Source organism: Chiloscyllium punctatum, chromosome 21 (assembly GCF_047496795.1).
Source record: "Chiloscyllium punctatum isolate Juve2018m chromosome 21, sChiPun1.3, whole genome shotgun sequence".
In the NCBI taxonomy this organism is placed as follows: Eukaryota; Metazoa; Chordata; class Chondrichthyes; order Orectolobiformes; family Hemiscylliidae; genus Chiloscyllium; species Chiloscyllium punctatum.
The window spans coordinates 15,005,402-15,022,394 of record NC_092759.1 but is presented as its reverse complement, the minus strand read 5'-3'; the positions used below and the strand labels follow the sequence as shown (position 1 = coordinate 15,022,394).

At 53.5% G+C, this 16,993-nt stretch overlaps 22 non-coding genes across 22 annotated transcripts; all 22 read right to left on the bottom strand.

Annotated features, from left to right (window-relative positions):
- Nucleotides 1-37: 37 nt before the first annotated feature.
- On the bottom strand, nucleotides 38-109 carry trnaq-uug (transfer RNA glutamine (anticodon UUG)). Its single transcript has one exon. It is a non-coding gene; the product is annotated as a tRNA-Gln (tRNA).
- A 262-nt stretch (nucleotides 110-371) lies between these two features.
- trnaq-cug (transfer RNA glutamine (anticodon CUG)) lies at nucleotides 372-443 on the bottom strand. The gene has a single exon. It is a non-coding gene; the product is annotated as a tRNA-Gln (tRNA).
- Nucleotides 444-1,627: 1,184 nt separating this feature from the next.
- Nucleotides 1,628-1,699, bottom strand: trnaq-uug (transfer RNA glutamine (anticodon UUG)). The gene has a single exon. It is a non-coding gene; the product is annotated as a tRNA-Gln (tRNA).
- A 262-nt stretch (nucleotides 1,700-1,961) lies between these two features.
- Nucleotides 1,962-2,033, bottom strand: trnaq-cug (transfer RNA glutamine (anticodon CUG)). The gene has a single exon. It is a non-coding gene; the product is annotated as a tRNA-Gln (tRNA).
- Nucleotides 2,034-3,217: 1,184 nt separating this feature from the next.
- On the bottom strand, nucleotides 3,218-3,289 carry trnaq-uug (transfer RNA glutamine (anticodon UUG)). The gene has a single exon. It is a non-coding gene; the product is annotated as a tRNA-Gln (tRNA).
- A 262-nt stretch (nucleotides 3,290-3,551) lies between these two features.
- Nucleotides 3,552-3,623, bottom strand: trnaq-cug (transfer RNA glutamine (anticodon CUG)). The gene has a single exon. It is a non-coding gene; the product is annotated as a tRNA-Gln (tRNA).
- Nucleotides 3,624-4,807: 1,184 nt separating this feature from the next.
- trnaq-uug (transfer RNA glutamine (anticodon UUG)) lies at nucleotides 4,808-4,879 on the bottom strand. The gene has a single exon. It is a non-coding gene; the product is annotated as a tRNA-Gln (tRNA).
- A 262-nt stretch (nucleotides 4,880-5,141) lies between these two features.
- trnaq-cug (transfer RNA glutamine (anticodon CUG)) lies at nucleotides 5,142-5,213 on the bottom strand. Its single transcript has one exon. It is a non-coding gene; the product is annotated as a tRNA-Gln (tRNA).
- A 1,184-nt stretch (nucleotides 5,214-6,397) lies between these two features.
- Nucleotides 6,398-6,469, bottom strand: trnaq-uug (transfer RNA glutamine (anticodon UUG)). The gene has a single exon. It is a non-coding gene; the product is annotated as a tRNA-Gln (tRNA).
- Nucleotides 6,470-6,731: 262 nt separating this feature from the next.
- Nucleotides 6,732-6,803, bottom strand: trnaq-cug (transfer RNA glutamine (anticodon CUG)). Its single transcript has one exon. It is a non-coding gene; the product is annotated as a tRNA-Gln (tRNA).
- A 1,184-nt stretch (nucleotides 6,804-7,987) lies between these two features.
- Nucleotides 7,988-8,059, bottom strand: trnaq-uug (transfer RNA glutamine (anticodon UUG)). The gene has a single exon. It is a non-coding gene; the product is annotated as a tRNA-Gln (tRNA).
- Nucleotides 8,060-8,321: 262 nt separating this feature from the next.
- On the bottom strand, nucleotides 8,322-8,393 carry trnaq-cug (transfer RNA glutamine (anticodon CUG)). Its single transcript has one exon. It is a non-coding gene; the product is annotated as a tRNA-Gln (tRNA).
- Nucleotides 8,394-9,577: 1,184 nt separating this feature from the next.
- Nucleotides 9,578-9,649, bottom strand: trnaq-uug (transfer RNA glutamine (anticodon UUG)). The gene has a single exon. It is a non-coding gene; the product is annotated as a tRNA-Gln (tRNA).
- A 262-nt stretch (nucleotides 9,650-9,911) lies between these two features.
- trnaq-cug (transfer RNA glutamine (anticodon CUG)) lies at nucleotides 9,912-9,983 on the bottom strand. Its single transcript has one exon. It is a non-coding gene; the product is annotated as a tRNA-Gln (tRNA).
- Nucleotides 9,984-11,167: 1,184 nt separating this feature from the next.
- Nucleotides 11,168-11,239, bottom strand: trnaq-uug (transfer RNA glutamine (anticodon UUG)). Its single transcript has one exon. It is a non-coding gene; the product is annotated as a tRNA-Gln (tRNA).
- A 262-nt stretch (nucleotides 11,240-11,501) lies between these two features.
- Nucleotides 11,502-11,573, bottom strand: trnaq-cug (transfer RNA glutamine (anticodon CUG)). Its single transcript has one exon. It is a non-coding gene; the product is annotated as a tRNA-Gln (tRNA).
- A 1,184-nt stretch (nucleotides 11,574-12,757) lies between these two features.
- On the bottom strand, nucleotides 12,758-12,829 carry trnaq-uug (transfer RNA glutamine (anticodon UUG)). The gene has a single exon. It is a non-coding gene; the product is annotated as a tRNA-Gln (tRNA).
- Nucleotides 12,830-13,091: 262 nt separating this feature from the next.
- Nucleotides 13,092-13,163, bottom strand: trnaq-cug (transfer RNA glutamine (anticodon CUG)). The gene has a single exon. It is a non-coding gene; the product is annotated as a tRNA-Gln (tRNA).
- A 1,184-nt stretch (nucleotides 13,164-14,347) lies between these two features.
- trnaq-uug (transfer RNA glutamine (anticodon UUG)) lies at nucleotides 14,348-14,419 on the bottom strand. Its single transcript has one exon. It is a non-coding gene; the product is annotated as a tRNA-Gln (tRNA).
- A 262-nt stretch (nucleotides 14,420-14,681) lies between these two features.
- Nucleotides 14,682-14,753, bottom strand: trnaq-cug (transfer RNA glutamine (anticodon CUG)). The gene has a single exon. It is a non-coding gene; the product is annotated as a tRNA-Gln (tRNA).
- Nucleotides 14,754-15,937: 1,184 nt separating this feature from the next.
- Nucleotides 15,938-16,009, bottom strand: trnaq-uug (transfer RNA glutamine (anticodon UUG)). The gene has a single exon. It is a non-coding gene; the product is annotated as a tRNA-Gln (tRNA).
- A 262-nt stretch (nucleotides 16,010-16,271) lies between these two features.
- On the bottom strand, nucleotides 16,272-16,343 carry trnaq-cug (transfer RNA glutamine (anticodon CUG)). The gene has a single exon. It is a non-coding gene; the product is annotated as a tRNA-Gln (tRNA).
- Between the last annotated feature and the right edge of the window lie 650 nt (nucleotides 16,344-16,993).

Sequence of the window (16,993 nt, the reverse complement as noted above, 5' to 3'; positions counted from 1 at the left end):
GTCCCACATTAAACAAGGGCCGGGACGAAGCAAGTCAAGGTTCCGCCGAGATTCGAACTCGGATCGCTGGATTCAAAGTCCAGAGTGCTAGCCATTACACCACGGAACCAGCAGTGCTGCCGCCTCAGGCAGGTCTGAGCTTTCCTGCATTCACACTTGCAGCAACGCTCTCAGAATCTGGTCTCTCGCTGCTGCGTCCTTGGCAGGGAATACTTGCGTGGTACAGGGCAGAGCAAAAGCAGCTCGCGCGCTCGACGCAGGAGCATCGCAAACACTGTCGCAAGGGGAAAACCAGCCCACTTCCATCATGGGTGTGGAATTTGTGAAATCAACAGTTCTGTCGAAGACAATCGCTCACGCTGCCAGAAAGAAGGCTCCACCGAGATTTGAACACGGATCGCTGGATTCAGAGTCCAGAGTGCTCACCATTACACCATGGAACCCTGAGACAGCAGGGGCTGCCGAACCACTGCTCAAGGATGTTTGCCTCCTTCGTCAAGCGTGGAAACAACAACGACAAGGATCACAATGGCGACTGTGGATCTGCTGATCCAGCAGCTCGTGCACTCGGTCTTTCGCAAGTGCAACCACGCTGTCTCGGCCTGCTGCCCTGTAAGGCCGGTCGCCCTCGCCTCCGAAATCCACTTTGCCGAAGTTTTCGAAAGCAGCTCGGGCCGTGCCAGATATGCCGACCTGTCCGCGAAACCTAGTTTCTCAGCGGGAGCAGGGCTGCTGTCGGCCATGAACAACTCTGAGCCGGGCTACTGCTCGCTAATCTCTCTCACTGGCAAACTTTCAAGCTGCTGGACAATCGCCTCGCCAGCATTTCACTTTGGCTTCAGCTTTCTCACCTCACAGTTAGCCTTCCTTCTGCTAAGTACAGCTGTAGGACAAGTCGCACATCTGCAGTACAGCTGCCTATTCAAACAGCACCGCTGCTGTTTCTCTCCCTTACCGGCGGCCATCGCTGTGTCAGCGCTGCGATGAGCAATGCTTTTAAGCAAAGTGAGATCTCAGACGGACTGTGTTCAAGAGCACGTGTCCCTGGCTTTCCGGGAGTCTGCATTGTATGCACTGTTTTTGATGTCGTTGGACTGCCTTGTACGTACAAATGTCATTGTTACCGTTTTGTAGTGATTGAAACTGGGATTTGAGGTTCCTGGTTTCCCTGAAAACTGGTTGAACGGTAGGGCTCGGGGCCTGGCTTTGCCGCTCCTCTCCCTGGTAAAATTGCTGTTTCTCTGTGTCCAGCTGTTCCTGTGAATTGTTGAATCAAATTAAAGAAAAGAGCACCTGTCCAGCATGCGCCTCATTTCAATTCCTGTCACCTTTTCACCAGCTGTCTGTGGAACACAGAGAGGAGCTCCAAAAACAACACCGCTTGACTGCAGCTTGTCTCTTAATGCTGTGTCCTTCGAAGAAAACACATCCGTGGTTCAGGAGAGAGCAAAAGCAGGCACCGGTGGCGAGCTTAAGACGCCACCTCGGGATTGGCATCATCCCGTTCTGGCAGAAATGCGATGAGATCTGACTCCAAGGTGCTAAAAGGGCTGCTCTTACAATTGGCCCGTAGGCAGATTTCACTGGCGCGTCCCACATTAAACAAGGGCCGGGACGAAGCAAGTCAAGGTTCCGCCGAGATTCGAACTCGGATCGCTGGATTCAAAGTCCAGAGTGCTAGCCATTACACCACGGAACCAGCAGTGCTGCCGCCTCAGGCAGGCCTGAGCTTTCCTGCATTCACACTTGCAGCAACGCTCTCAGAATCTGGTCTCTCGCTGCTGCGTCCTTGGCAGGGAATACTTGCGTGGTACAGGGCAGAGCAAAAGCAGCTCGCGCGCTCGACGCAGGAGCATCGCAAACACTGTCGCAAGGGGAAAACCAGCCCACTTCCATCATGGGTGTGGAATTTGTGAAATCAACAGTTCTGTCGAAGACAATCGCTCACGCTGCCAGAAAGAAGGCTCCACCGAGATTTGAACTCGGATCGCTGGATTCAGAGTCCAGAGTGCTCACCATTACACCATGGAACCCTGAGACAGCAGGGGCTGCCGAACCACTGCTCAAGGATGTTTGCCTCCTTCGTCAAGCGTGGAAACAACAACGACAAGGATCACAATGGCGACTGTGGATCTGCTGATCCAGCAGCTCGTGCACTCGGTCTTTCGCAAGTGCAACCACGCTGTCTCGGCCTGCTGCCCTGTAAGGCCGGTCGCCCTCGCCTCCGAAATCCACTTTGCCGAAGTTTTCGAAAGCAGCTCGGGCCGTGCCAGATATGCCGACCTGTCCGCGAAACCTAGTTTCTCAGCGGGAGCAGGGCTGCTGTCGGCCATGAACAACTCTGAGCCGGGCTACTGCTCGCTAATCTCTCTCACTGGCAAACTTTCAAGCTGCTGGACAATCGCCTCGCCAGCATTTCACTTTGGCTTCAGCTTTCTCACCTCACAGTTAGCCTTCCTTCTGCTAAGTACAGCTGTAGGACAAGTCGCACATCTGCAGTACAGCTGCCTATTCAAACAGCACCGCTGCTGTTTCTCTCCCTTACCGGCGGCCATCGCTGTGTCAGCGCTGCGATGAGCAATGCTTTTAAGCAAAGTGAGATCTCAGACGGACTGTGTTCAAGAGCACGTGTCCCTGGCTTTCCGGGAGTCTGCATTGTATGCACTGTTTTTGATGTCGTTGGACTGCCTTGTACGTACAAATGTCATTGTTACCGTTTTGTAGTGATTGAAACTGGGATTTGAGGTTCCTGGTTTCCCTGAAAACTGGTTGAACGGTAGGGCTCGGGGCCTGGCTTTGCCGCTCCTCTCCCTGGTAAAATTGCTGTTTCTCTGTGTCCAGCTGTTCCTGTGAATTGTTGAATCAAATTAAAGAAAAGAGCACCTGTCCAGCATGCGCCTCATTTCAATTCCTGTCACCTTTTCACCAGCTGTCTGTGGAACACAGAGAGGAGCTCCAAAAACAACACCGCTTGACTGCAGCTTGTCTCTTAATGCTGTGTCCTTCGAAGAAAACACATCCGTGGTTCAGGAGAGAGCAAAAGCAGGCACCGGTGGCGAGCTTAAGACGCCACCTCGGGATTGGCATCATCCCGTTCTGGCAGAAATGCGATGAGATCTGACTCCAAGGTGCTAAAAGGGCTGCTCTTACAATTGGCCCGTAGGCAGATTTCACTGGCGCGTCCCACATTAAACAAGGGCCGGGACGAAGCAAGTCAAGGTTCCGCCGAGATTCGAACTCGGATCGCTGGATCCAAAGTCCAGAGTGCTAGCCATTACACCACGGAACCAGCAGTGCTGCCGCCTCAGGCAGGCCTGAGCTTTCCTGCATTCACACTTGCAGCAACGCTCTCAGAATCTGGTCTCTCGCTGCTGCGTCCTTGGCAGGGAATACTTGCGTGGTACAGGGCAGAGCAAAAGCAGCTCGCGCGCTCGACGCTGGAGCATCGCAAACACTGTCGCAAGGGGAAAACCAGCCCACTTCCATCATGGGTGTGGAATTTGTGAAATCAACAGTTCTGTCGAAGACAATCGCTCACGCTGCCAGAAAGAAGGCTCCACCGAGATTTGAACTCGGATCGCTGGATTCAGAGTCCAGAGTGCTCACCATTACACCATGGAACCCTGAGACAGCAGGGGCTGCCGAACCACTGCTCAAGGATGTTTGCCTCCTTCGTCAAGCGTGGAAACAACAACGACAAGGATCACAATGGCGACTGTGGATCTGCTGATCCAGCAGCTCGTGCACTCGGTCTTTCGCAAGTGCAACCACGCTGTCTCGGCCTGCTGCCCTGTAAGGCCGGTCGCCCTCGCCTCCGAAATCCACTTTGCCGAAGTTTTCGAAAGCAGCTCGGGCCGTGCCAGATATGCCGACCTGTCCGCGAAACCTAGTTTCTCAGCGGGAGCAGGGCTGCTGTCGGCCATGAACAACTCTGAGCCGGGCTACTGCTCGCTAATCTCTCTCACTGGCAAACTTTCAAGCTGCTGGACAATCGCCTCGCCAGCATTTCACTTTGGCTTCAGCTTTCTCACCTCACAGTTAGCCTTCCTTCTGCTAAGTACAGCTGTAGGACAAGTCGCACATCTGCAGTACAGCTGCCTATTCAAACAGCACCGCTGCTGTTTCTCTCCCTTACCGGCGGCCATCGCTGTGTCAGCGCTGCGATGAGCAATGCTTTTAAGCAAAGTGAGATCTCAGACGGACTGTGTTCAAGAGCACGTGTCCCTGGCTTTCCGGGAGTCTGCATTGTATGCACTGTTTTTGATGTCGTTGGACTGCCTTGTACGTACAAATGTCATTGTTACCGTTTTGTAGTGATTGAAACTGGGATTTGAGGTTCCTGGTTTCCCTGAAAACTGGTTGAACGGTAGGGCTCGGGGCCTGGCTTTGCCGCTCCTCTCCCTGGTAAAATTGCTGTTTCTCTGTGTCCAGCTGTTCCTGTGAATTGTTGAATCAAATTAAAGAAAAGAGCACCTGTCCAGCATGCGCCTCATTTCAATTCCTGTCACCTTTTCACCAGCTGTCTGTGGAACACAGAGAGGAGCTCCAAAAACAACACCGCTTGACTGCAGCTTGTCTCTTAATGCTGTGTCCTTCGAAGAAAACACATCCGTGGTTCAGGAGAGAGCAAAAGCAGGCACCGGTGGCGAGCTTAAGACGCCACCTCGGGATTGGCATCATCCCGTTCTGGCAGAAATGCGATGAGATCTGACTCCAAGGTGCTAAAAGGGCTGCTCTTACAATTGGCCCGTAGGCAGATTTCACTGGCGCGTCCCACATTAAACAAGGGCCGGGACGAAGCAAGTCAAGGTTCCGCCGAGATTCGGACTCGGATCGCTGGATCCAAAGTCCAGAGTGCTAGCCATTACACCACGGAACCAGCAGTGCTGCCGCCTCAGGCAGGCCTGAGCTTTCCTGCATTCACACTTGCAGCAACGCTCTCAGAATCTGGTCTCTCGCTGCTGCGTCCTTGGCAGGGAATACTTGCGTGGTACAGGGCAGAGCAAAAGCAGCTCGCGCGCTCGACGCTGGAGCATCGCAAACACTGTCGCAAGGGGAAAACCAGCCCACTTCCATCATGGGTGTGGAATTTGTGAAATCAACAGTTCTGTCGAAGACAATCGCTCACGCTGCCAGAAAGAAGGCTCCACCGAGATTTGAACTCGGATCGCTGGATTCAGAGTCCAGAGTGCTCACCATTACACCATGGAACCCTGAGACAGCAGGGGCTGCCGAACCACTGCTCAAGGATGTTTGCCTCCTTCGTCAAGCGTGGAAACAACAACGACAAGGATCACAATGGCGACTGTGGATCTGCTGATCCAGCAGCTCGTGCACTCGGTCTTTCGCAAGTGCAACCACGCTGTCTCGGCCTGCTGCCCTGTAAGGCCGGTCGCCCTCGCCTCCGAAATCCACTTTGCCGAAGTTTTCGAAAGCAGCTCGGGCCGTGCCAGATATGCCGACCTGTCCGCGAAACCTAGTTTCTCAGCGGGAGCAGGGCTGCTGTCGGCCATGAACAACTCTGAGCCGGGCTACTGCTCGCTAATCTCTCTCACTGGCAAACTTTCAAGCTGCTGGACAATCGCCTCGCCAGCATTTCACTTTGGCTTCAGCTTTCTCACCTCACAGTTAGCCTTCCTTCTGCTAAGTACAGCTGTAGGACAAGTCGCACATCTGCAGTACAGCTGCCTATTCAAACAGCACCGCTGCTGTTTCTCTCCCTTACCGGCGGCCATCGCTGTGTCAGCGCTGCGATGAGCAATGCTTTTAAGCAAAGTGAGATCTCAGACGGACTGTGTTCAAGAGCACGTGTCCCTGGCTTTCCGGGAGTCTGCATTGTATGCACTGTTTTTGATGTCGTTGGACTGCCTTGTACGTACAAATGTCATTGTTACCGTTTTGTAGTGATTGAAACTGGGATTTGAGGTTCCTGGTTTCCCTGAAAACTGGTTGAACGGTAGGGCTCGGGGCCTGGCTTTGCCGCTCCTCTCCCTGGTAAAATTGCTGTTTCTCTGTGTCCAGCTGTTCCTGTGAATTGTTGAATCAAATTAAAGAAAAGAGCACCTGTCCAGCATGCGCCTCATTTCAATTCCTGTCACCTTTTCACCAGCTGTCTGTGGAACACAGAGAGGAGCTCCAAAAACAACACCGCTTGACTGCAGCTTGTCTCTTAATGCTGTGTCCTTCGAAGAAAACACATCCGTGGTTCAGGAGAGAGCAAAAGCAGGCACCGGTGGCGAGCTTAAGACGCCACCTCGGGATTGGCATCATCCCGTTCTGGCAGAAATGCGATGAGATCTGACTCCAAGGTGCTAAAAGGGCTGCTCTTACAATTGGCCCGTAGGCAGATTTCACTGGCGCGTCCCACATTAAACAAGGGCCGGGACGAAGCAAGTCAAGGTTCCGCCGAGATTCGAACTCGGATCGCTGGATTCAAAGTCCAGAGTGCTAGCCATTACACCACGGAACCAGCAGTGCTGCCGCCTCAGGCAGGCCTGAGCTTTCCTGCATTCACACTTGCAGCAACGCTCTCAGAATCTGGTCTCTCGCTGCTGCGTCCTTGGCAGGGAATACTTGCGTGGTACAGGGCAGAGCAAAAGCAGCTCGCGCGCTCGACGCAGGAGCATCGCAAACACTGTCGCAAGGGGAAAACCAGCCCACTTCCATCATGGGTGTGGAATTTGTGAAATCAACAGTTCTGTCGAAGACAATCGCTCACGCTGCCAGAAAGAAGGCTCCACCGAGATTTGAACTCGGATCGCTGGATTCAGAGTCCAGAGTGCTCACCATTACACCATGGAACCCTGAGACAGCAGGGGCTGCCGAACCACTGCTCAAGGATGTTTGCCTCCTTCGTCAAGCGTGGAAACAACAACGACAAGGATCACAATGGCGACTGTGGATCTGCTGATCCAGCAGCTCGTGCACTCGGTCTTTCGCAAGTGCAACCACGCTGTCTCGGCCTGCTGCCCTGTAAGGCCGGTCGCCCTCGCCTCCGAAATCCACTTTGCCGAAGTTTTCGAAAGCAGCTCGGGCCGTGCCAGATATGCCGACCTGTCCGCGAAACCTAGTTTCTCAGCGGGAGCAGGGCTGCTGTCGGCCATGAACAACTCTGAGCCGGGCTACTGCTCGCTAATCTCTCTCACTGGCAAACTTTCAAGCTGCTGGACAATCGCCTCGCCAGCATTTCACTTTGGCTTCAGCTTTCTCACCTCACAGTTAGCCTTCCTTCTGCTAAGTACAGCTGTAGGACAAGTCGCACATCTGCAGTACAGCTGCCTATTCAAACAGCACCGCTGCTGTTTCTCTCCCTTACCGGCGGCCATCGCTGTGTCAGCGCTGCGATGAGCAATGCTTTTAAGCAAAGTGAGATCTCAGACGGACTGTGTTCAAGAGCACGTGTCCCTGGCTTTCCGGGAGTCTGCATTGTATGCACTGTTTTTGATGTCGTTGGACTGCCTTGTACGTACAAATGTCATTGTTACCGTTTTGTAGTGATTGAAACTGGGATTTGAGGTTCCTGGTTTCCCTGAAAACTGGTTGAACGGTAGGGCTCGGGGCCTGGCTTTGCCGCTCCTCTCCCTGGTAAAATTGCTGTTTCTCTGTGTCCAGCTGTTCCTGTGAATTGTTGAATCAAATTAAAGAAAAGAGCACCTGTCCAGCATGCGCCTCATTTCAATTCCTGTCACCTTTTCACCAGCTGTCTGTGGAACACAGAGAGGAGCTCCAAAAACAACACCGCTTGACTGCAGCTTGTCTCTTAATGCTGTGTCCTTCGAAGAAAACACATCCGTGGTTCAGGAGAGAGCAAAAGCAGGCACCGGTGGCGAGCTTAAGACGCCACCTCGGGATTGGCATCATCCCGTTCTGGCAGAAATGCGATGAGATCTGACTCCAAGGTGCTAAAAGGGCTGCTCTTACAATTGGCCCGTAGGCAGATTTCACTGGCGCGTCCCACATTAAACAAGGGCCGGGACGAAGCAAGTCAAGGTTCCGCCGAGATTCGGACTCGGATCGCTGGATCCAAAGTCCAGAGTGCTAGCCATTACACCACGGAACCAGCAGTGCTGCCGCCTCAGGCAGGCCTGAGCTTTCCTGCATTCACACTTGCAGCAACGCTCTCAGAATCTGGTCTCTCGCTGCTGCGTCCTTGGCAGGGAATACTTGCGTGGTACAGGGCAGAGCAAAAGCAGCTCGCGCGCTCGACGCTGGAGCATCGCAAACACTGTCGCAAGGGGAAAACCAGCCCACTTCCATCATGGGTGTGGAATTTGTGAAATCAACAGTTCTGTCGAAGACAATCGCTCACGCTGCCAGAAAGAAGGCTCCACCGAGATTTGAACTCGGATCGCTGGATTCAGAGTCCAGAGTGCTCACCATTACACCATGGAACCCTGAGACAGCAGGGGCTGCCGAACCACTGCTCAAGGATGTTTGCCTCCTTCGTCAAGCGTGGAAACAACAACGACAAGGATCACAATGGCGACTGTGGATCTGCTGATCCAGCAGCTCGTGCACTCGGTCTTTCGCAAGTGCAACCACGCTGTCTCGGCCTGCTGCCCTGTAAGGCCGGTCGCCCTCGCCTCCGAAATCCACTTTGCCGAAGTTTTCGAAAGCAGCTCGGGCCGTGCCAGATATGCCGACCTGTCCGCGAAACCTAGTTTCTCAGCGGGAGCAGGGCTGCTGTCGGCCATGAACAACTCTGAGCCGGGCTACTGCTCGCTAATCTCTCTCACTGGCAAACTTTCAAGCTGCTGGACAATCGCCTCGCCAGCATTTCACTTTGGCTTCAGCTTTCTCACCTCACAGTTAGCCTTCCTTCTGCTAAGTACAGCTGTAGGACAAGTCGCACATCTGCAGTACAGCTGCCTATTCAAACAGCACCGCTGCTGTTTCTCTCCCTTACCGGCGGCCATCGCTGTGTCAGCGCTGCGATGAGCAATGCTTTTAAGCAAAGTGAGATCTCAGACGGACTGTGTTCAAGAGCACGTGTCCCTGGCTTTCCGGGAGTCTGCATTGTATGCACTGTTTTTGATGTCGTTGGACTGCCTTGTACGTACAAATGTCATTGTTACCGTTTTGTAGTGATTGAAACTGGGATTTGAGGTTCCTGGTTTCCCTGAAAACTGGTTGAACGGTAGGGCTCGGGGCCTGGCTTTGCCGCTCCTCTCCCTGGTAAAATTGCTGTTTCTCTGTGTCCAGCTGTTCCTGTGAATTGTTGAATCAAATTAAAGAAAAGAGCACCTGTCCAGCATGCGCCTCATTTCAATTCCTGTCACCTTTTCACCAGCTGTCTGTGGAACACAGAGAGGAGCTCCAAAAACAACACCGCTTGACTGCAGCTTGTCTCTTAATGCTGTGTCCTTCGAAGAAAACACATCCGTGGTTCAGGAGAGAGCAAAAGCAGGCACCGGTGGCGAGCTTAAGACGCCACCTCGGGATTGGCATCATCCCGTTCTGGCAGAAATGCGATGAGATCTGACTCCAAGGTGCTAAAAGGGCTGCTCTTACAATTGGCCCGTAGGCAGATTTCACTGGCGCGTCCCACATTAAACAAGGGCCGGGACGAAGCAAGTCAAGGTTCCGCCGAGATTCGGACTCGGATCGCTGGATCCAAAGTCCAGAGTGCTAGCCATTACACCACGGAACCAGCAGTGCTGCCGCCTCAGGCAGGCCTGAGCTTTCCTGCATTCACACTTGCAGCAACGCTCTCAGAATCTGGTCTCTCGCTGCTGCGTCCTTGGCAGGGAATACTTGCGTGGTACAGGGCAGAGCAAAAGCAGCTCGCGCGCTCGACGCTGGAGCATCGCAAACACTGTCGCAAGGGGAAAACCAGCCCACTTCCATCATGGGTGTGGAATTTGTGAAATCAACAGTTCTGTCGAAGACAATCGCTCACGCTGCCAGAAAGAAGGCTCCACCGAGATTTGAACTCGGATCGCTGGATTCAGAGTCCAGAGTGCTCACCATTACACCATGGAACCCTGAGACAGCAGGGGCTGCCGAACCACTGCTCAAGGATGTTTGCCTCCTTCGTCAAGCGTGGAAACAACAACGACAAGGATCACAATGGCGACTGTGGATCTGCTGATCCAGCAGCTCGTGCACTCGGTCTTTCGCAAGTGCAACCACGCTGTCTCGGCCTGCTGCCCTGTAAGGCCGGTCGCCCTCGCCTCCGAAATCCACTTTGCCGAAGTTTTCGAAAGCAGCTCGGGCCGTGCCAGATATGCCGACCTGTCCGCGAAACCTAGTTTCTCAGCGGGAGCAGGGCTGCTGTCGGCCATGAACAACTCTGAGCCGGGCTACTGCTCGCTAATCTCTCTCACTGGCAAACTTTCAAGCTGCTGGACAATCGCCTCGCCAGCATTTCACTTTGGCTTCAGCTTTCTCACCTCACAGTTAGCCTTCCTTCTGCTAAGTACAGCTGTAGGACAAGTCGCACATCTGCAGTACAGCTGCCTATTCAAACAGCACCGCTGCTGTTTCTCTCCCTTACCGGCGGCCATCGCTGTGTCAGCGCTGCGATGAGCAATGCTTTTAAGCAAAGTGAGATCTCAGACGGACTGTGTTCAAGAGCACGTGTCCCTGGCTTTCCGGGAGTCTGCATTGTATGCACTGTTTTTGATGTCGTTGGACTGCCTTGTACGTACAAATGTCATTGTTACCGTTTTGTAGTGATTGAAACTGGGATTTGAGGTTCCTGGTTTCCCTGAAAACTGGTTGAACGGTAGGGCTCGGGGCCTGGCTTTGCCGCTCCTCTCCCTGGTAAAATTGCTGTTTCTCTGTGTCCAGCTGTTCCTGTGAATTGTTGAATCAAATTAAAGAAAAGAGCACCTGTCCAGCATGCGCCTCATTTCAATTCCTGTCACCTTTTCACCAGCTGTCTGTGGAACACAGAGAGGAGCTCCAAAAACAACACCGCTTGACTGCAGCTTGTCTCTTAATGCTGTGTCCTTCGAAGAAAACACATCCGTGGTTCAGGAGAGAGCAAAAGCAGGCACCGGTGGCGAGCTTAAGACGCCACCTCGGGATTGGCATCATCCCGTTCTGGCAGAAATGCGATGAGATCTGACTCCAAGGTGCTAAAAGGGCTGCTCTTACAATTGGCCCGTAGGCAGATTTCACTGGCGCGTCCCACATTAAACAAGGGCCGGGACGAAGCAAGTCAAGGTTCCGCCGAGATTTGAACTCGGATCGCTGGATCCAAAGTCCAGAGTGCTAGCCATTACACCACGGAACCAGCAGTGCTGCCGCCTCAGGCAGGCCTGAGCTTTCCTGCATTCACACTTGCAGCAACGCTCTCAGAATCTGGTCTCTCGCTGCTGCGTCCTTGGCAGGGAATACTTGCGTGGTACAGGGCAGAGCAAAAGCAGCTCGCGCGCTCGACGCTGGAGCATCGCAAACACTGTCGCAAGGGGAAAACCAGCCCACTTCCATCATGGGTGTGGAATTTGTGAAATCAACAGTTCTGTCGAAGACAATCGCTCACGCTGCCAGAAAGAAGGCTCCACCGAGATTTGAACTCGGATCGCTGGATTCAGAGTCCAGAGTGCTCACCATTACACCATGGAACCCTGAGACAGCAGGGGCTGCCGAACCACTGCTCAAGGATGTTTGCCTCCTTCGTCAAGCGTGGAAACAACAACGACAAGGATCACAATGGCGACTGTGGATCTGCTGATCCAGCAGCTCGTGCACTCGGTCTTTCGCAAGTGCAACCACGCTGTCTCGGCCTGCTGCCCTGTAAGGCCGGTCGCCCTCGCCTCCGAAATCCACTTTGCCGAAGTTTTCGAAAGCAGCTCGGGCCGTGCCAGATATGCCGACCTGTCCGCGAAACCTAGTTTCTCAGCGGGAGCAGGGCTGCTGTCGGCCATGAACAACTCTGAGCCGGGCTACTGCTCGCTAATCTCTCTCACTGGCAAACTTTCAAGCTGCTGGACAATCGCCTCGCCAGCATTTCACTTTGGCTTCAGCTTTCTCACCTCACAGTTAGCCTTCCTTCTGCTAAGTACAGCTGTAGGACAAGTCGCACATCTGCAGTACAGCTGCCTATTCAAACAGCACCGCTGCTGTTTCTCTCCCTTACCGGCGGCCATCGCTGTGTCAGCGCTGCGATGAGCAATGCTTTTAAGCAAAGTGAGATCTCAGACGGACTGTGTTCAAGAGCACGTGTCCCTGGCTTTCCGGGAGTCTGCATTGTATGCACTGTTTTTGATGTCGTTGGACTGCCTTGTACGTACAAATGTCATTGTTACCGTTTTGTAGTGATTGAAACTGGGATTTGAGGTTCCTGGTTTCCCTGAAAACTGGTTGAACGGTAGGGCTCGGGGCCTGGCTTTGCCGCTCCTCTCCCTGGTAAAATTGCTGTTTCTCTGTGTCCAGCTGTTCCTGTGAATTGTTGAATCAAATTAAAGAAAAGAGCACCTGTCCAGCATGCGCCTCATTTCAATTCCTGTCACCTTTTCACCAGCTGTCTGTGGAACACAGAGAGGAGCTCCAAAAACAACACCGCTTGACTGCAGCTTGTCTCTTAATGCTGTGTCCTTCGAAGAAAACACATCCGTGGTTCAGGAGAGAGCAAAAGCAGGCACCGGTGGCGAGCTTAAGACGCCACCTCGGGATTGGCATCATCCCGTTCTGGCAGAAATGCGATGAGATCTGACTCCAAGGTGCTAAAAGGGCTGCTCTTACAATTGGCCCGTAGGCAGATTTCACTGGCGCGTCCCACATTAAACAAGGGCCGGGACGAAGCAAGTCAAGGTTCCGCCGAGATTCGGACTCGGATCGCTGGATCCAAAGTCCAGAGTGCTAGCCATTACACCACGGAACCAGCAGTGCTGCCGCCTCAGGCAGGCCTGAGCTTTCCTGCATTCACACTTGCAGCAACGCTCTCAGAATCTGGTCTCTCGCTGCTGCGTCCTTGGCAGGGAATACTTGCGTGGTACAGGGCAGAGCAAAAGCAGCTCGCGCGCTCGACGCTGGAGCATCGCAAACACTGTCGCAAGGGGAAAACCAGCCCACTTCCATCATGGGTGTGGAATTTGTGAAATCAACAGTTCTGTCGAAGACAATCGCTCACGCTGCCAGAAAGAAGGCTCCACCGAGATTTGAACTCGGATCGCTGGATTCAGAGTCCAGAGTGCTCACCATTACACCATGGAACCCTGAGACAGCAGGGGCTGCCGAACCACTGCTCAAGGATGTTTGCCTCCTTCGTCAAGCGTGGAAACAACAACGACAAGGATCACAATGGCGACTGTGGATCTGCTGATCCAGCAGCTCGTGCACTCGGTCTTTCGCAAGTGCAACCACGCTGTCTCGGCCTGCTGCCCTGTAAGGCCGGTCGCCCTCGCCTCCGAAATCCACTTTGCCGAAGTTTTCGAAAGCAGCTCGGGCCGTGCCAGATATGCCGACCTGTCCGCGAAACCTAGTTTCTCAGCGGGAGCAGGGCTGCTGTCGGCCATGAACAACTCTGAGCCGGGCTACTGCTCGCTAATCTCTCTCACTGGCAAACTTTCAAGCTGCTGGACAATCGCCTCGCCAGCATTTCACTTTGGCTTCAGCTTTCTCACCTCACAGTTAGCCTTCCTTCTGCTAAGTACAGCTGTAGGACAAGTCGCACATCTGCAGTACAGCTGCCTATTCAAACAGCACCGCTGCTGTTTCTCTCCCTTACCGGCGGCCATCGCTGTGTCAGCGCTGCGATGAGCAATGCTTTTAAGCAAAGTGAGATCTCAGACGGACTGTGTTCAAGAGCACGTGTCCCTGGCTTTCCGGGAGTCTGCATTGTATGCACTGTTTTTGATGTCGTTGGACTGCCTTGTACGTACAAATGTCATTGTTACCGTTTTGTAGTGATTGAAACTGGGATTTGAGGTTCCTGGTTTCCCTGAAAACTGGTTGAACGGTAGGGCTCGGGGCCTGGCTTTGCCGCTCCTCTCCCTGGTAAAATTGCTGTTTCTCTGTGTCCAGCTGTTCCTGTGAATTGTTGAATCAAATTAAAGAAAAGAGCACCTGTCCAGCATGCGCCTCATTTCAATTCCTGTCACCTTTTCACCAGCTGTCTGTGGAACACAGAGAGGAGCTCCAAAAACAACACCGCTTGACTGCAGCTTGTCTCTTAATGCTGTGTCCTTCGAAGAAAACACATCCGTGGTTCAGGAGAGAGCAAAAGCAGGCACCGGTGGCGAGCTTAAGACGCCACCTCGGGATTGGCATCATCCCGTTCTGGCAGAAATGCGATGAGATCTGACTCCAAGGTGCTAAAAGGGCTGCTCTTACAATTGGCCCGTAGGCAGATTTCACTGGCGCGTCCCACATTAAACAAGGGCCGGGACGAAGCAAGTCAAGGTTCCGCCGAGATTCGGACTCGGATCGCTGGATCCAAAGTCCAGAGTGCTAGCCATTACACCACGGAACCAGCAGTGCTGCCGCCTCAGGCAGGCCTGAGCTTTCCTGCATTCACACTTGCAGCAACGCTCTCAGAATCTGGTCTCTCGCTGCTGCGTCCTTGGCAGGGAATACTTGCGTGGTACAGGGCAGAGCAAAAGCAGCTCGCGCGCTCGACGCAGGAGCATCGCAAACACTGTCGCAAGGGGAAAACCAGCCCACTTCCATCATGGGTGTGGAATTTGTGAAATCAACAGTTCTGTCGAAGACAATCGCTCACGCTGCCAGAAAGAAGGCTCCACCGAGATTTGAACTCGGATCGCTGGATTCAGAGTCCAGAGTGCTCACCATTACACCATGGAACCCTGAGACAGCAGGGGCTGCCGAACCACTGCTCAAGGATGTTTGCCTCCTTCGTCAAGCGTGGAAACAACAACGACAAGGATCACAATGGCGACTGTGGATCTGCTGATCCAGCAGCTCGTGCACTCGGTCTTTCGCAAGTGCAACCACGCTGTCTCGGCCTGCTGCCCTGTAAGGCCGGTCGCCCTCGCCTCCGAAATCCACTTTGCCGAAGTTTTCGAAAGCAGCTCGGGCCGTGCCAGATATGCCGACCTGTCCGCGAAACCTAGTTTCTCAGCGGGAGCAGGGCTGCTGTCGGCCATGAACAACTCTGAGCCGGGCTACTGCTCGCTAATCTCTCTCACTGGCAAACTTTCAAGCTGCTGGACAATCGCCTCGCCAGCATTTCACTTTGGCTTCAGCTTTCTCACCTCACAGTTAGCCTTCCTTCTGCTAAGTACAGCTGTAGGACAAGTCGCACATCTGCAGTACAGCTGCCTATTCAAACAGCACCGCTGCTGTTTCTCTCCCTTACCGGCGGCCATCGCTGTGTCAGCGCTGCGATGAGCAATGCTTTTAAGCAAAGTGAGATCTCAGACGGACTGTGTTCAAGAGCACGTGTCCCTGGCTTTCCGGGAGTCTGCATTGTATGCACTGTTTTTGATGTCGTTGGACTGCCTTGTACGTACAAATGTCATTGTTACCGTTTTGTAGTGATTGAAACTGGGATTTGAGGTTCCTGGTTTCCCTGAAAACTGGTTGAACGGTAGGGCTCGGGGCCTGGCTTTGCCGCTCCTCTCCCTGGTAAAATTGCGGTTTCTCTGTGTCCAGCTGTTCCTGTGAATTGTTGAATCAAATTAAAGAAAAGAGCACCTGTCCAGCATGCGCCTCATTTCAATTCCTGTCACCTTTTCACCAGCTGTCTGTGGAACACAGAGAGGAGCTCCAAAAACAACACCGCTTGACTGCAGCTTGTCTCTTAATGCTGTGTCCTTCGAAGAAAACACATCCGTGGTTCAGGAGAGAGCAAAAGCAGGCACCGGTGGCGAGCTTAAGACGCCACCTCGGGATTGGCATCATCCCGTTCTGGCAGAAATGCGATGAGATCTGACTCCAAGGTGCTAAAAGGGCTGCTCTTACAATTGGCCCGTAGGCAGATTTCACTGGCGCGTCCCACATTAAACAAGGGCCGGGACGAAGCTAGTCAAGGTTCCGCCGAGATTCGAACTCGGATCGCTGGATCCAAAGTCCAGAGTGCTAGCCATTACACCACGGAACCAGCAGTGCTGCCGCCTCAGGCAGGCCTGAGCTTTCCTGCATTCACACTTGCAGCAACGCTCTCAGAATCTGGTCTCTCGCTGCTGCGTCCTTGGCAGGGAATACTTGCGTGGTACAGGGCAGAGCAAAAGCAGCTCGCGCGCTCGACGCTGGAGCATCGCAAACACTGTCGCAAGGGGAAAACCAGCCCACTTCCATCATGGGTGTGGAATTTGTGAAATCAACAGTTCTGTCGAAGACAATCGCTCACGCTGCCAGAAAGAAGGCTCCACCGAGATTTGAACTCGGATCGCTGGATTCAGAGTCCAGAGTGCTCACCATTACACCATGGAACCCTGAGACAGCAGGGGCTGCCGAACCACTGCTCAAGGATGTTTGCCTCCTTCGTCAAGCGTGGAAACAACAACGACAAGGATCACAATGGCGACTGTGGATCTGCTGATCCAGCAGCTCGTGCACTCGGTCTTTCGCAAGTGCAACCACGCTGTCTCGGCCTGCTGCCCTGTAAGGCCGGTCGCCCTCGCCTCCGAAATCCACTTTGCCGAAGTTTTCGAAAGCAGCTCGGGCCGTGCCAGATATGCCGACCTGTCCGCGAAACCTAGTTTCTCAGCGGGAGCAGGGCTGCTGTCGGCCATGAACAACTCTGAGCCGGGCTACTGCTCGCTAATCTCTCTCACTGGCAAACTTTCAAGCTGCTGGACAATCGCCTCGCCAGCATTTCACTTTGGCTTCAGCTTTCTCACCTCACAGTTAGCCTTCCTTCTGCTAAGTACAGCTGTAGGACAAGTCGCACATCTGCAGTACAGCTGCCTATTCAAACAGCACCGCTGCTGTTTCTCTCCCTTACCGGCGGCCATCGCTGTGTCAGCGCTGCGATGAGCAATGCTTTTAAGCAAAGTGAGATCTCAGACGGACTGTGTTCAAGAGCACGTGTCCCTGGCTTTCCGGGAGTCTGCATTGTATGCACTGTTTTTGATGTCGTTGG